Genomic DNA, 13,559 nt, shown 5'->3' with positions numbered 1-13,559 from the left:
ACTAGAAAATAGTTTGTGCAGTATTCAAAATTAATGTTGACTATATGTATATTCATACACACTTCATTTTAGGATAAGGCTTTATCAGAAGGCTTTTATCCAGTTTTTAATGGGTGTGGTTTATTTTAAATAAAAGAAAAAGGAGTTTAATAATTTTCCAAAAATGAATGTGTATGTATATACACGTGTTTACATGTTTAAATATATGCTGTATGTGTATAGGTAATGAGTAATTGATAAGCAACATACATACTTAATAAGTATTAGAGACCAGTGGATTCCAAGAAAAAAAAAAAAAACTTTGTACCCAGGTAAACTTAACAGCTTAGGAATTTTTATTTTTACAAATAATGATAATTTATGAGAAAGACATTTTCCCAAAGAGGAATTCTGTTTCCTGGGACCCAGATAGGTCTATTGTAATCCATGCAGCTTCTCTCTTAATAGGTTTATAAATGTCTAAAAATGTTCAAGTAATAAAAATACTTCCTGCTGTTCTACATTATTAAAATGTTGAAAAATTGCATCTTGCTATTTGTATGATAACAGAATGAGAGATGCACAACCATGTCTTCTTTTATTTATGTGGTGAAAAACCCTGACAAGTGCATCAAGTAGTGAATTGCCCAGGAGGGATTTTTATGAAGAGAAGCACCAGTTAGCTATTCTTGATTATAAAATAGTGCCTGTGACTTTAATATGGAGGGTCTTTAAAAATCAATTCAGATTAAAATCACTCATACTATATAAGATTCTATTTCAAGCTTGTTAGTGTGGAAAATCATCAACAAAAGTAATTTTGAAATTTATTTTCCTACCACTGGTATCACTCAACTATGACCTGTTTGGCTGTAGGAAATAGGTTTTAAATGTTCATTATTAAGCATACTGGTAATTTTTTTGTTTATTCCATAAAACTTGTATCTAATACTACCTCACCTTATAAGGGTTGGTAGAGGAAACTTTTGGCATCATTTAGCATCATTTAATACTCCAGTCCTCTATAAGTGGCTGGCACAACAATATCTACAACATTTTTCAGATTCCATCTTCATAAATAAGTTAAAGACTCTCAGTCTAAAAACCAAAATTTATGTACTTGAGTTGGAGGCCGAATAATAGGAAATAGAGTCCCATAAATTCCAGTCCTGGGGAGGTGCTGTTGCACTTTTGATGTCCTCTTGTGAGTGTCTAAAAGTACACATATAAACCTTTTAATCAGTAAACCAAATTTTGAAATAGTATACCTTTGCAGTCAGAAGAGAATATTTGAGACATGCAAAAGTCTTCTTACAGCCTTTATGTTGACACAAAGTCCTAGACAACCTTCTGCTTTCCCTCTGTTGCCTTTACCAAACTTCATTGGTATGTGTTCCAAACCTTAAGAAAAGCTGCAATCCTTTTGGAATATTCATTTTCCTCACTTTAGCTGAGAAACATTCACCTCTGAGATCACATCTGGAAAAGAAAATGACCTAACTAACGTTTTATAGTTGTCATAGCCCACATTTTTGGAAAGCTATGTGAATGATGCCACACAATAGAGCCGCAGTGCAGGTACAGTGCATTGTCTGAGATTGTATTTTCCCTTAGCTAATTGATAAAATAATTCAAGAATAGAACCATGGGGTAATTTTCTTATCGTTGGAAAACTACAATTTTCTCTAAAGGCCTAAGGGTTGCCTCTGGCAAACATTAATAGCTAATCTTTCCACAAGCCAGCTTCAAGTCCTTAAAAGACTTTTAGCACCAGGTTGGATATGCTAGCTAGCCTCGTTACATGTTACATCGTACCTGGCCATTTTGCTTCTCTGCCCATGTCCTCTGAGTTTTCTTATGTTCTTGTTTGATTCACAGTGGTGTCTTTGAGTATATAGAAATGCTTAGGTAAACTGGGAGAGATCCTGTTTCTCTCCCCTTCATAATTTTGTAGTCACTTTCAAAAACCAAAGTTGTAATACAAACCTTCGCCACTTCCGCAACTTCTAAATCATGGCTTTCTCCTTTCAATTACCTTACTTTTGGGGGGGAAATGTCCATTAGAAAAGCACTTGGAGTGCTGATAGCCTAATGTGGATAAAAACGGGCTCAATCCAGTCTGTGGGAGAGACTAAAGTATGGGAATAATACCAGTGGGTTCAATGCTGTAACACACACTGATCAATAAGCTTTAGATCTCTAGCGAAGGCCTTTCTCTCCCTTTTCCCTGATTGCTTTCCTATAACAAATAAATACTTTTTCTCACAAGACCATTCCTTTGAGTTTGCTACCTACTTCCATTACATTTCCGACCCCACTTCAACAGAGAAAGTGTTTCTTTAAAGCTGCAGTGGCCTTTCCCTGTGTCCATAAAAATCTGGGCTTTTGTCCATAGAGCTCTTTGCTCTTTTCTGCTTTTCTAAGGGCAGTTGACAACAATGTGGCGGGGGGGGGGGGGGGGGGGAAGCTTCCATTCCCCACCCCCAACAACATCCACAAAGAGATTTTTATTTCCTAAGTGGAGTCAAGAATGGGGACTTACACATGGCTAAACTCTGGGGATAGTCTGACCAGAGAGAGGGTAGATGAATTTAGGGCTTAGTGGGCTCAAGCATGATTACCTGCTCCTACCCACACTTTCACCTCCATAATAAAATCTACCTCACTTTACATAGTTCTGTGCTAATAAAGATAATCATGATAATCTTTCCAAAGTAAGCAGCAGGGATGGTCTTTTAGATCCCTTTGGAATTGCTTGCATCCCAGAGAATTTTGTGCCCTTACTACTAAAGTCAGGTCTACCTGCCAAAGAATAGACAGCCCTCTGAAGGGGAGATTTCCTGCTTGTAGTTCACTCTGGAAAGGCCTGTTCTGGGGAGACTGAGATGCTTAAGGGTGAAGTTCTGGCCTACTTTGACTATTATAGATGATATATACCAAGAGTGTAGCAATCAAAAATCACTCAGAAAACAGGCAGGCCTGAGTCAGAAGCAGCAACTCCTTCTACTTGCATTTCTGGCCTGGGCAAGCCATTGACCCATTTTTCTCTTTGGTTTTCACAACCCAGTGTCTCCTAGTTCTCTTCTTAATGCTAATTTCATCTGGTCTCATAACAGATTTATTTTCCCATAACTGCCGATATTCTGCCTTACAGCTGTCTCTTCCTTCATTACATCTTGAGCAGAAACAGCCATCCCTATGTCTTCAAGCACCTCATACTGTATTCCAAGTTCCTTCTAATTGTCTAGTTGTCTTCTGTTTCCTACCACTCATGAATATCCAGCTTGTCAACCTATTAGCTAAATTTCAACATGCCCCAATCTTGAATTCAGTATACAACCATTCTCCGCAATTTGTTCTTCTATCCCTTTGTTGGAAATTTGCTTATTTCTAAAAATGTTGGTCCTGAGCAGATTCTTCTTACGCTAGCCACTTTTTGAAGACTTTCCTAATCTGTAGCTTACAACCCATATCTTTTGCCTTAACCCAGAGCGTTATCATGTCTCACCTCAGTTATTGCTCTAGCATCTACTTGGCCTGCCTGCTTCCCCTTCCCAGTTGTGATAATAGCCACTATTGCTAGAGCAATCATTCTAAAATACAAATCTGTTAAATCTGCCTAAAATCCTCTGGTGACTTTTTATTGCTCATGAAATTGCACACTCACTTGTCTTTAGGGGCCTGGGGGAGTAGTAAAGAATGTAAGGCTTCTGGTGGAATACTGTAGGAAGGGGTGGCTCTACCTTAAATGGAGGAGGTAAAGTTATTCTAATTCAAATATTTTTAAAACAAGAAAAATCCATGTGTTAGCCGAACAAAAGTGATACAACTACTAGTGTCCAGTGTGAGCCCATGGGGTTAATTCTGTGTCCTCCAAGCTCCTTAGACTTCTGGCTCTGCCTGCATTTTCACCTTTTCAACTCGTTCTCCTACCCTCTAACAGCATTCTGTGCATCATCACCAATCATTCCATATTCAAACATTCCCAAATAAGAACTCACTATTTCCTGAGTGCTCCTGCTTTCTTGGCATCAGTGCCTTCAGTCACGTAACATTCTCTGCCTAAAATACCTCCTTCCTTTGCTCATTCTGAACCTAGTAAACTCCTGTTCATCTTTCAAACTTTAACACATTTACTTCCTCAAAGAAGCCCTCCCTCCCTAATTCACTATTGTAGGACAGAGTGTGTTTCTCAGCCCTTTGCAATACCAAATGCTTATTGCACTTATTACAATGGTTAACAACATACTTCGTAACTTTGCATTCCTTTTAAAGACAATAAAGTGTATCTTCTTAATCTTACATTCAGTGAGTGCCCAGTATATATCTTTTTTTTTTTTTTTTTTTTTTTTTTTTTTGAGAAAGAGTCTTGCTCTGTCCCCTAGGCTGGAGTGCAGTGGTGCGATCTCGGCTCACTGCAACTTCCGCCTCCCGGGTTCAAGCCCGTCTCCTGCCTCAGCCCCTCCAGTAGCTGGGATTACAGGCGTGCACCACCATGCCCGTCTCTGACCTCAAGTGATCTGCCCACCTCAGCCTCCCAAAGTGCTAGAATTACAGGCATGAGCCACCTGGTTCATATCTTGATACATAGCAGTTACTCAACAAATGTATGCCAAATGAGAGAATGAATGAAAGGTGATCTCAAAAAAAAAATGAAAGGCTCCCCTCCCTGTCTGGAAGGAAACTAAGTAATGTATAATGTAGGGGCGCAACCACGTCCCTGAGGCAAGTCCCAGCCTCCCTAGTCACCTCTAGCCTAGGGCTCATGATCTATCTGGGCCAGGTCAGACATTCTCCCTTCTGCCTTCTCAAATCTCCTGCAGAAATATGATCTCTACTAGGAAAGTCCTGATAAGAGAAACTGGTTCTTGAAACGAGAATGGGAACTTTGCAGATTTTGCCAATAAAAACCTAATTACCTGCTGAACCATACCTTCCTCCAAACAATAGCAAGAGCATCTCAGAAGCTTTGCTTTTATCAGGGAAGCTGACGATAGTACTGCGGTGAGCCTGGGATCAGAATTCATGGTCTGTCCTGAAAATTAGCCAATGAATATATCATGTTTCATAGGATTGCATTCTTCTGAACTATCCAGAATCAATCATAGCAGAGAATATACTCTCCTGCTGAGTATGGTTCAACTAATTCCTTGCTGATAATACCCTCACCGGCATAGAAGCTGGAATTAGCATTAGGCTATTTCAGATCCCCAAGGAAATCCCGGTCCGTGGCGGTATCGAAATGCAAGAAACCAGTGTCACTTATGAACTTGGCACGTAGCATGAGTGCGCCTTCAGTAGAGGGCTTTCAGGGTGGCAACTTATCTATGAAGACCAAACCACCAGGTTTTTGGTGATTCGGTGGGTGCTTAATAAAAGTGTATTAAATTGATGTGAAAACAAAAGCTTATCTCTTATATCAACTTTGTATCACTATTTCCTGAGTGCTCCTGCTTTCTTGGCATCAGTGACTTCAGTCATGTAACATTCTCTGCCTAAAATACTTCCTTCCTTTGCTCATTCTGAACCTGGTAAACTCCTGTTCATCTTTCAAACCTAACACATTTACTTCCTCAAAGAAGCCCTCCCTCCCTAATTCACTATTGTCAGACAGAGTGTGTTTCTCAGCCCTTTGAAATACCAAATGCTTATTGCACTTATTACAATGGTTAACAACATACTTTGTAACTTTGTATTCCTTCTGAAGGCAAGAAAGTGCATCTTCTTAATCTTACATTCAGTGAGTGCCTAGTACATACACTTTTTGTTTTTGTTTTTGTTTTTTAGACAGAGTCTTGCTCTGTCCCCCAGTCTGGAGTGCTGTGGTGCCATCTCAGCTCCCTGCAACCTCCGCCTCCTGGGTTCAAGCACTTCTCCTACCTCAGCCTCCCGAGTAGCTGGGGAGCTGTGCTGATAGTTATGATTTCCTTTTTTTCTGATGCCGGAAATTAATGTAATCAACATTTTATTTTTTAACTATTGCATTTTATTTGCCCCCCTCAAAAACCTCATTTCCTATCCCCACCCCACCCCAAAGAGAGAAAGTAAGGTCTGGGTTGATATCACTCTTGTTATATTCTAGATCATTCCAGATGGCTCTGAACAATGTAAATATAGAGCATATCCAGGATGAGGAGATCTGTTTACAGTGGGGATGGAATAGTCCCTCTTCCCTCACCAAGAAATACTGAGAAAGAGGACTCATTATGATCTCTATCCAATATGAGGCCATGCTTCAAGACTGTATTTCTCAAATAAAGGGGGCATTTTCAGGTGGGTATCTATGGACTTAGAAGGACCATGGAGACAGCTAGATGTATTTAGCAGGAGGACGGAGAAGTTCGAATTACAATGTCCCTAGCTTTGCTAAGGAAAGGGGGATCTTCCCTATGCTGTTCTCTTCCTATAAGCTCCTTTCTAGCTTGAGGAAACCAAGAAGACTTCTAACCTAACTATATAGAGGATAGTCGTACTTTTTTACTCTCATGGAAGACAGGAAGTTTCTTGTGAGTCTGCATATTTAAAATAAAACTTGTTTTTCTCAGCATCTTTCCCCCTTGGGTAAGGTTGTAAACTGGTAGAATTGGGATTTGAAACTGTGGACTACAGAGAGATAAGAGGCCTTATCAACCACGTTCTCCCCCCTCTAAACCAAACCAAATAGCAACCTAAGAAATATACCATCAAACATCATGCCTAGGTACCCAAATTGCCTTAGCAATTAGAAAAAAGAATATGCCCTTTTGTTCTTATGGCCTGCCACATCCCCTAGGCAAAATTTCTCAGCCACTGCTTGAGATCTCGGGACAGAGATAGTGGCCTCCTTCTCGCAGAGTGACACCCCTGCTTTGGAAGCAGGGAGCTGGGTAGAGACAGTTGCCTCTGGTCTTTTCAGCTTGTTTTTCCAGTGGGGAACCTCTATCCTATGAGTGAGCAGAGGTGAAGGCAATGACACTCAAGTATTCTTGGCCTGGCACACCTAGAGTGGAGGCAAGAGAAGGCGGGGGTGGGTAGAGGAAGACAGCCCCTGATTTCCAAAGAAATTTGCCTGGAATTTAGCCCCTGTAACATGGAGCTTCACAGGGATGAGAAATTCCTGCCAATCCCAAAGAGATACCGTCATCCTTAACTAGAGGCTGAGGAGGGAGAACTTCATCTTCCTGGCCACACCCAACTTGAGTGGAGCTTCATCACGTTAAACTGTGAGGGAGAGTAGGAGCAGGCCATGGCTCTAGTGCCATGGACTCTCATTTTTCTTATCTAGATTGAAGAAATTTTCTTTATTACTGTTTCTTCGTATGCCATATCACGTTAGCAAAACAGACGGTTTGGTTTTGTTTTGTTTCGTTTAATTTTTTTCAGACAGAGTCTAACTCTGTCGCCCAGGCTGGAGTGTAGTAGCAAGATCTTAGCTCACTGCAGCCTCTGCCTCCCAGGTTTAAGTGATTCTCGTGCTTCAGCCTCCCAAGTAGCTGGGATTACAGGCGTGCGCCACCACACCTGGCTAATTTTTGAATTTTAATAGAGGTGGGGTTTCCCTATGTTGGCCAGGCTGGTCTTGAACTCCTGGCCTCAAGTGATCTGCCGGTTTTGGCCTCCCAAAGTGCTGGGATTACAGGCATGAGCCACCGTGCCTGGCCTGTTTTTTTGTTTTTGTTTTTTTAAATAATTTTTACCAGTTATATTGTTGCACTTGAGTGGGCGTTAGCAGGGTTCCTCACACACTGCAAACCTCCTTTCCACTGTGAGGCATTTTGGAAAGATCAGCTTTGCCATTACAAAAGTGAATCTCTCCTACTTATCTCTGATTACCAAATAAATGTATACTGGAATTAACATTCCTGCAGGGTAACTTGCTTAAGCAGTGTTTTGATGCAGTATTATTTCTGTCCATAGGATGGCATATTTCTGGTCATGAGGACAAAATCACTTACAGTTACTTTTCAAGACTATTCTTTCTTACCACAGTTTACCTTAGTCTTTTATGCTCTTCTCTCCAAGAAGCTCATTCATTTTTTTTATGTCCTCTTCTGGATAATATCCAAATGCATGACCCTTTGTGTGAGTCGAAGTATTCCACAGTTAAGCCCACCAGACCAACCCTCAATTCAACAATCTGCCACCACTTACCTGTTCACTTTGTAATCATGTAAATGGATCTTTGGTATTTTGTTAAGTTAAAATATCCTTTATTTGCTTTTCTAGCTGAATTTTTGAGCAGTTTTAGGTTTACAGAAAAGCTAAACAGAAAATGCAAAGATTTTCCAGATACCCCCTCTTCCAACTCCCCTGGTTTCCCTTAAATTAACATCTTGATTAATATGATATACCTATTACAACTGATGAACCAGTATTGATACCTTGTTATTAACTAATGTCCATAGTTTACATTGGGCTTCACTGTTTGTGTTATACGTTCTATGGGTTTTGGCAATAGAATAGTTTCACTGCCCTAAAACTCCCCTGTGATTCACCCATCCCTACCTTCATCTCTACGATAAGCCCTTGACAATGGCTGATTACTGCCACCAGTTTTGCCCTTTACAATACTGTCACGTAGTTGAAATCATACAGTGTGTCGCCTTTTCAGAGTGACGCATCCACTTAGTAATGTGCATTTAAGGTTTCTTCCTGTCTTTTTGTGGCTTAATATCTCACTTCTTTTTATTACCGAATAATATTCCATTGTATGGGATGTAACACAGTTTGATTATCCATTAGCTTATTAAAAGATGCCTCGGTTGCTTCCAAAATTTTACAATTATTTATGAAGCTGCTACTAGTGTTCAGGGTTTTGTGTGGAGATAAGTTTTCCTTCACTTGTTTTTGATACATGTTCAGAGGCTGGAAGCTTACCTTCTAGTAATTTAAATTTCCTACCCCTCTGATGCTCAAGAAATGTTTAACCATCATTTCCAAGCCCACCAGTTTCACCGAATGTATGAATCCAGTGAAAGACTGTGTGGCAGTATCACACAAGTCTAAACTCTCCGTGACGGAGAACCAAAAAAGTTTATTTAATTTTTTTGATACCTGCCCATCTTGGGTTGGCAGGGGACACTGTTCCACCTCATCCTCTCTCTGGTGCCGAGGGTGATGAAGCCTCCACTATCTGTAAATGTCACTGGTTATCATGGCAGAGGGGAAAGAATGTGGTGAATGGAGCCCTAACTGTTAAAGGACCAAACACTTCTCCTTGCATTGCACTAATCAAAGTACTGGTCTCCTCAACCTAAAGGGGATGGAAATGTAATTACATAATAGGCCTAGGAGAAGAAGAATCAGAAACATTGGTGAGCATTCATTAAATGTCTTCCTTTAATACTTGATTTTCTGGAGCATAGAACACTGATCTTTTGATCACAAAATTAAATTTGATTATATCTTAATGTTTGCTTTCCCTCTTCAGACTATGGACAATAGGCTAGATGCGAAAATTAAGGGCTTAAGGGCTCAAACAATATTTACCAATCTAAAGAAAAAGGCTTAGTTTGTAAAATAAGCTCTATCTGCATACTGGAAGGAAGATGATGAGGTCTAATAAGGGATTGATGGAGTTTGGTACTGCTGACTCCGTAGGACTCAAAATGAATGAGGATGAGTTCTTTCATCTAGGCTCTGTATAGCAACAGAAGGATGCTTGCTTATAGTATCAGATAACTGTATACCCATATACATTTACTGATTTTATTATTTCAGTTTGTTTCTATGACTAAGTTTTTCCTTTTAAAAAAATGAGATATTCCATTTAAACCTAAATATATTCTAAAGCAAAGTTCAACTCAAAAAAAAATTTGGGGTTGTTTCAATTCATTTAATTTCCATTGAATTCTTAAGCTAAATAGCCTTTTCCCCCCCCAGATTTAGTGGCAATTTCTGATTTACCAGCACTCACATTATGAAAATCCTTCATTTATTTATGAACAGCTCCTAGAACTGGAAAATCACTCCTTTACTGCTCTATCCTATGAAACTTCTCCTCTTCCTTATAGAAACGGCCATCCTTCCGAAAGTTGTCCCTGCTCTCTTTTTTCTCATCTATCTTATCTCAGCATCAGTGTAGTCAAGGATCAAGGCATGCTTCAATCCCTCCCTGTGCTATTTCAGCTCTCTTTCAACAGAAGCCAAAATTGCCCCTATACTCCTGCTTATGTTTCTCACTGCAAGAGAATTCTCCCAAGCCCTCATCTCAAACTTCTGCCTTTCCCCATTCTCTTTTTCCTGAACCTTTTCAGAAGCTTCTCCAAGGTTTTCATTCTCCCTTTCCCAAGAGCTACCTCTAGGACAAAAAAGATGCTATGGAGAGGGAAGAGGGATCATTTATGACTATGGCAATGAAGAGCATGAAGATGGCAGAGAGATTCTCGCCTGGAGGATGACACACATTAGCTGCAATTTCCAGTCCATTTAAAGGAGAAACCATGGAACGAGAATACACTAGGAAACAAGACTTTGGAGTCAAAAGCCTGGTATTCGAGGTCCAGATCCACCACAAACTAGCAGTAAGCTTGTCTGAGTCTCAGAATCTTGGCCTGAAAATGAGTTTTGTCCCCTTTGCCCACCAGATTATTGCCAGGATTACATAATATATTACATATAAGGGTGTTGTATTAAGTGCTGTTCACATGCTCTCTGTTCTAATAAGTCAGTTTGTATTTTCACTCACAGCAAATATATTTGATCCTAAAATTTATGATGAATTCCAAAAAGCACATGGAGAATAAAAATGACCCATAGTTCTACCACCAAGATAGAAAGAAAATTAGTTATTTCTATTTACATAAAATATTACTACTTCCTTCTAATGTGTTTATGTGTTTAGTTTTGTGTTTAGTAATTATGATTTTGTGTTTAACATTATCAGAATTATGCTTTGTATATATACAGCTTGTGTCGTTGTGTGAGAGGCTCTATTTTCCAAAAATGACCAGACAATATTTCTAGTGTCAGAACCTTGCCTCTGTATAAGGGGTGGGGTCATATTTTACCTCCATCTAGAACTGGCCAGGCCTTGGGACTGCCTTGGTGAGTGCAAGGTGACAAAAGTGGCATTACCTGGCTTTAATGGTCAGGTCATGAAAGGTGATACAGTTTCTGTCTGGCTTTCATTCTTGGGACACGATTCTTGGAACCCAGCCACTGTGTTGTGAGGAAGGCAAGGTCACATTGAAAGCCTAGGTGTAGGTGTTCTGACAGCGGTATCCATTGCTGGACATATGAGTGAGTGAGCCTTCAGATGATTCCAGCCTCTGAGCTGCTGCCGTTGATGCCAAGTGGAGAAGAGAAAAGCTGTCCCTACTGAGCTCTGTCCAAATTACAGATTCACGAGCAAAAAATATTGTCAATATTTCACTTCAGTGTTGTATGCACATTTTCTCATGTCTTTAACAATTTTACATCAACTTAATATGGTTGCATAACATTCCATCATGTGGATATTCTATAATTTGCATAAACCTTTCCATGTTGTTGCATATTTAAGTTCTCCCTTCTATCTTTTTTTATGCTATGGTACATAATGTGGCTAAAAACATCTTCGCAACACATTTTGAGTTTTTGCATTCTGATTATTTCCATAGAATAGATTCTTAGAAGACAAAAGTAAACTATTTCTATACCTCAGTTATGTCTAATTAGCTTTAGTGGCTCACTAGAATCAAAGTTGTCTTAAGTATTATTATTTCTATAGAAAAGTGATGTAAGATCCCAACTTTAAACAACCGACTCACAAAATTTTGAAACACAATCCTCTTCCAGAGTCAGGAGCTTATTTTTGCATTGATTTCTGAATTACAGGGTCAGCATGAAATTTTTATTGAGGTCAGTTCTTTCTATCACAGCTTGTACTTCTTATCTTCTGTTTCCCTTGGCTTGCTTGCACCCCAGAGGAAATTTGTTTTTATTAAGACAATGCCTTCACCACCTGTGGTAGGCTGAATATAGTCCTTAAATGGATGTCCATCTCTTAATACCTGGAACCTGTGACTGTTACCTTAGATGGTAAAATATTGTTTGTAGATATGATTAAGGTTAAGAGTTTCAGATGGGAAGATTACCATGGATTATTCAGACAGGTACCAAATGCAATTACAAGTCTTTATGAGAGAGAGGCAGCAGGGAGACTTGACACAGACAGCAGAGAAAAAAGCAATGTGACCACAGAGGCAGACGTTGGAGTGATGGGGCCACAAGCCAAGACACGTTGGCAGCCACCAGAAGCTGGGAGAAGCTGGGAACAGGTTCTCTCTGAGAGCATCTGGAAGGAATGTGTCCCTGCAGACATCTTGATTTTGGCCCCGTGTAACTGATTTTGGACTTCTGGTCTCCAGAACAGTGAGAGAATAAATTTCTATTGTTTTAAGCCACCAAGTTTATGGTGATTTTTTACAGAAGCCCTAAGAATGTAATACATTACTTGCTACTACATGGGAAATAATGAAATACGAAAAAGTCCATTTTAATTCTCTAAATTCTGTTCCTCTAAATGTCTTCCGAGGGTAAGTGCAGGCTTCACTAAACGTGCACAAAATATGTTACAGATCTTTGTCTTTTTTATGTGCATGTGAAAATTTTAGTATCAAGTATTTCCTGTGGAGAATAATAAAGCAAAGAGAAGATTCTTGTGCTTGAGGTGTGCGTATTCTAAGTTGAGACACGCACACACACACACACACACACACACACACAAACAACTGGAGCAGAATACAGTGGCCTGTGTTTTTTCAAAGTTTACCTTAAGGTATACACTTTGAAATACATAGGAATTCAGAGCACATAAACATGAAAGTGTGGTGTGAATCTTCCCCCTTTGAAGATGTAATTGCTGTCTTGGAAAGGAAAATAATGAGGAGTCAGAGATAATAGGACCCTAAAGATCTCAAAGAAATAGGTTAATCTCACTGTGGATCCTAGCATGTCATAAAATATCAGTGTGCACGAGCTTCTCTTTCCCTTCCTTGGTTAAAACTGTCCCTTTATTGTCAAGGTCTAAAAAAAGGCAAGACATAACGAATGAATCTGCAGTGATGTTTGAAAAATATGCCCTGACACATTTGGAACATACCCACTGTTCAAAATCTGCCGGCTAAGAGAAGCTGATGAGAACCCCTGATGGCCCATGGGGAGCCCCGTCCAGGTGCCTGTTACCTGCTGTGGTCAGCTCTGCCTTGGGCCAGCATGGAGCCAGGGTATCCAGTTGACTCTCAGCTTTATGTAAACATCAGACCGGGAGGCACCACTGCTGTTGATGTAAACATGAAGGGAAGGTTGTGCTGGCTGAAGAATATGACAAGCCCTCTTTCTTTCTCATCCTCTGCATTAGACTTTAGTTGGGTCTCTTCAGCAATGAAAGCATCATACTTTTCTCTATGAAGTGCCTTGACTTTGGTAGTTTTCATGTATCTCTTCATTTTGAATCGGAAAAAATCCACTCTACACACTCTCCCCTGAAGCTCTCAACAAAGAGAGACTTAAAATTATCCCCTCTGTTGGTGTGTGGATTTAAAATTGAAAGGACAGTTTTAACGTTGCCCAAAAGTCCTGCATTCCATCACCCCATGGTGAATTTTAAATGTATTTAC

Source organism: Pan troglodytes, chromosome 22, assembly GCF_028858775.2.
Source record: "Pan troglodytes isolate AG18354 chromosome 22, NHGRI_mPanTro3-v2.0_pri, whole genome shotgun sequence".
NCBI classification, from domain to species: domain Eukaryota; kingdom Metazoa; phylum Chordata; class Mammalia; order Primates; family Hominidae; genus Pan; species Pan troglodytes.
This window is presented reverse-complemented; position numbering follows the sequence as displayed.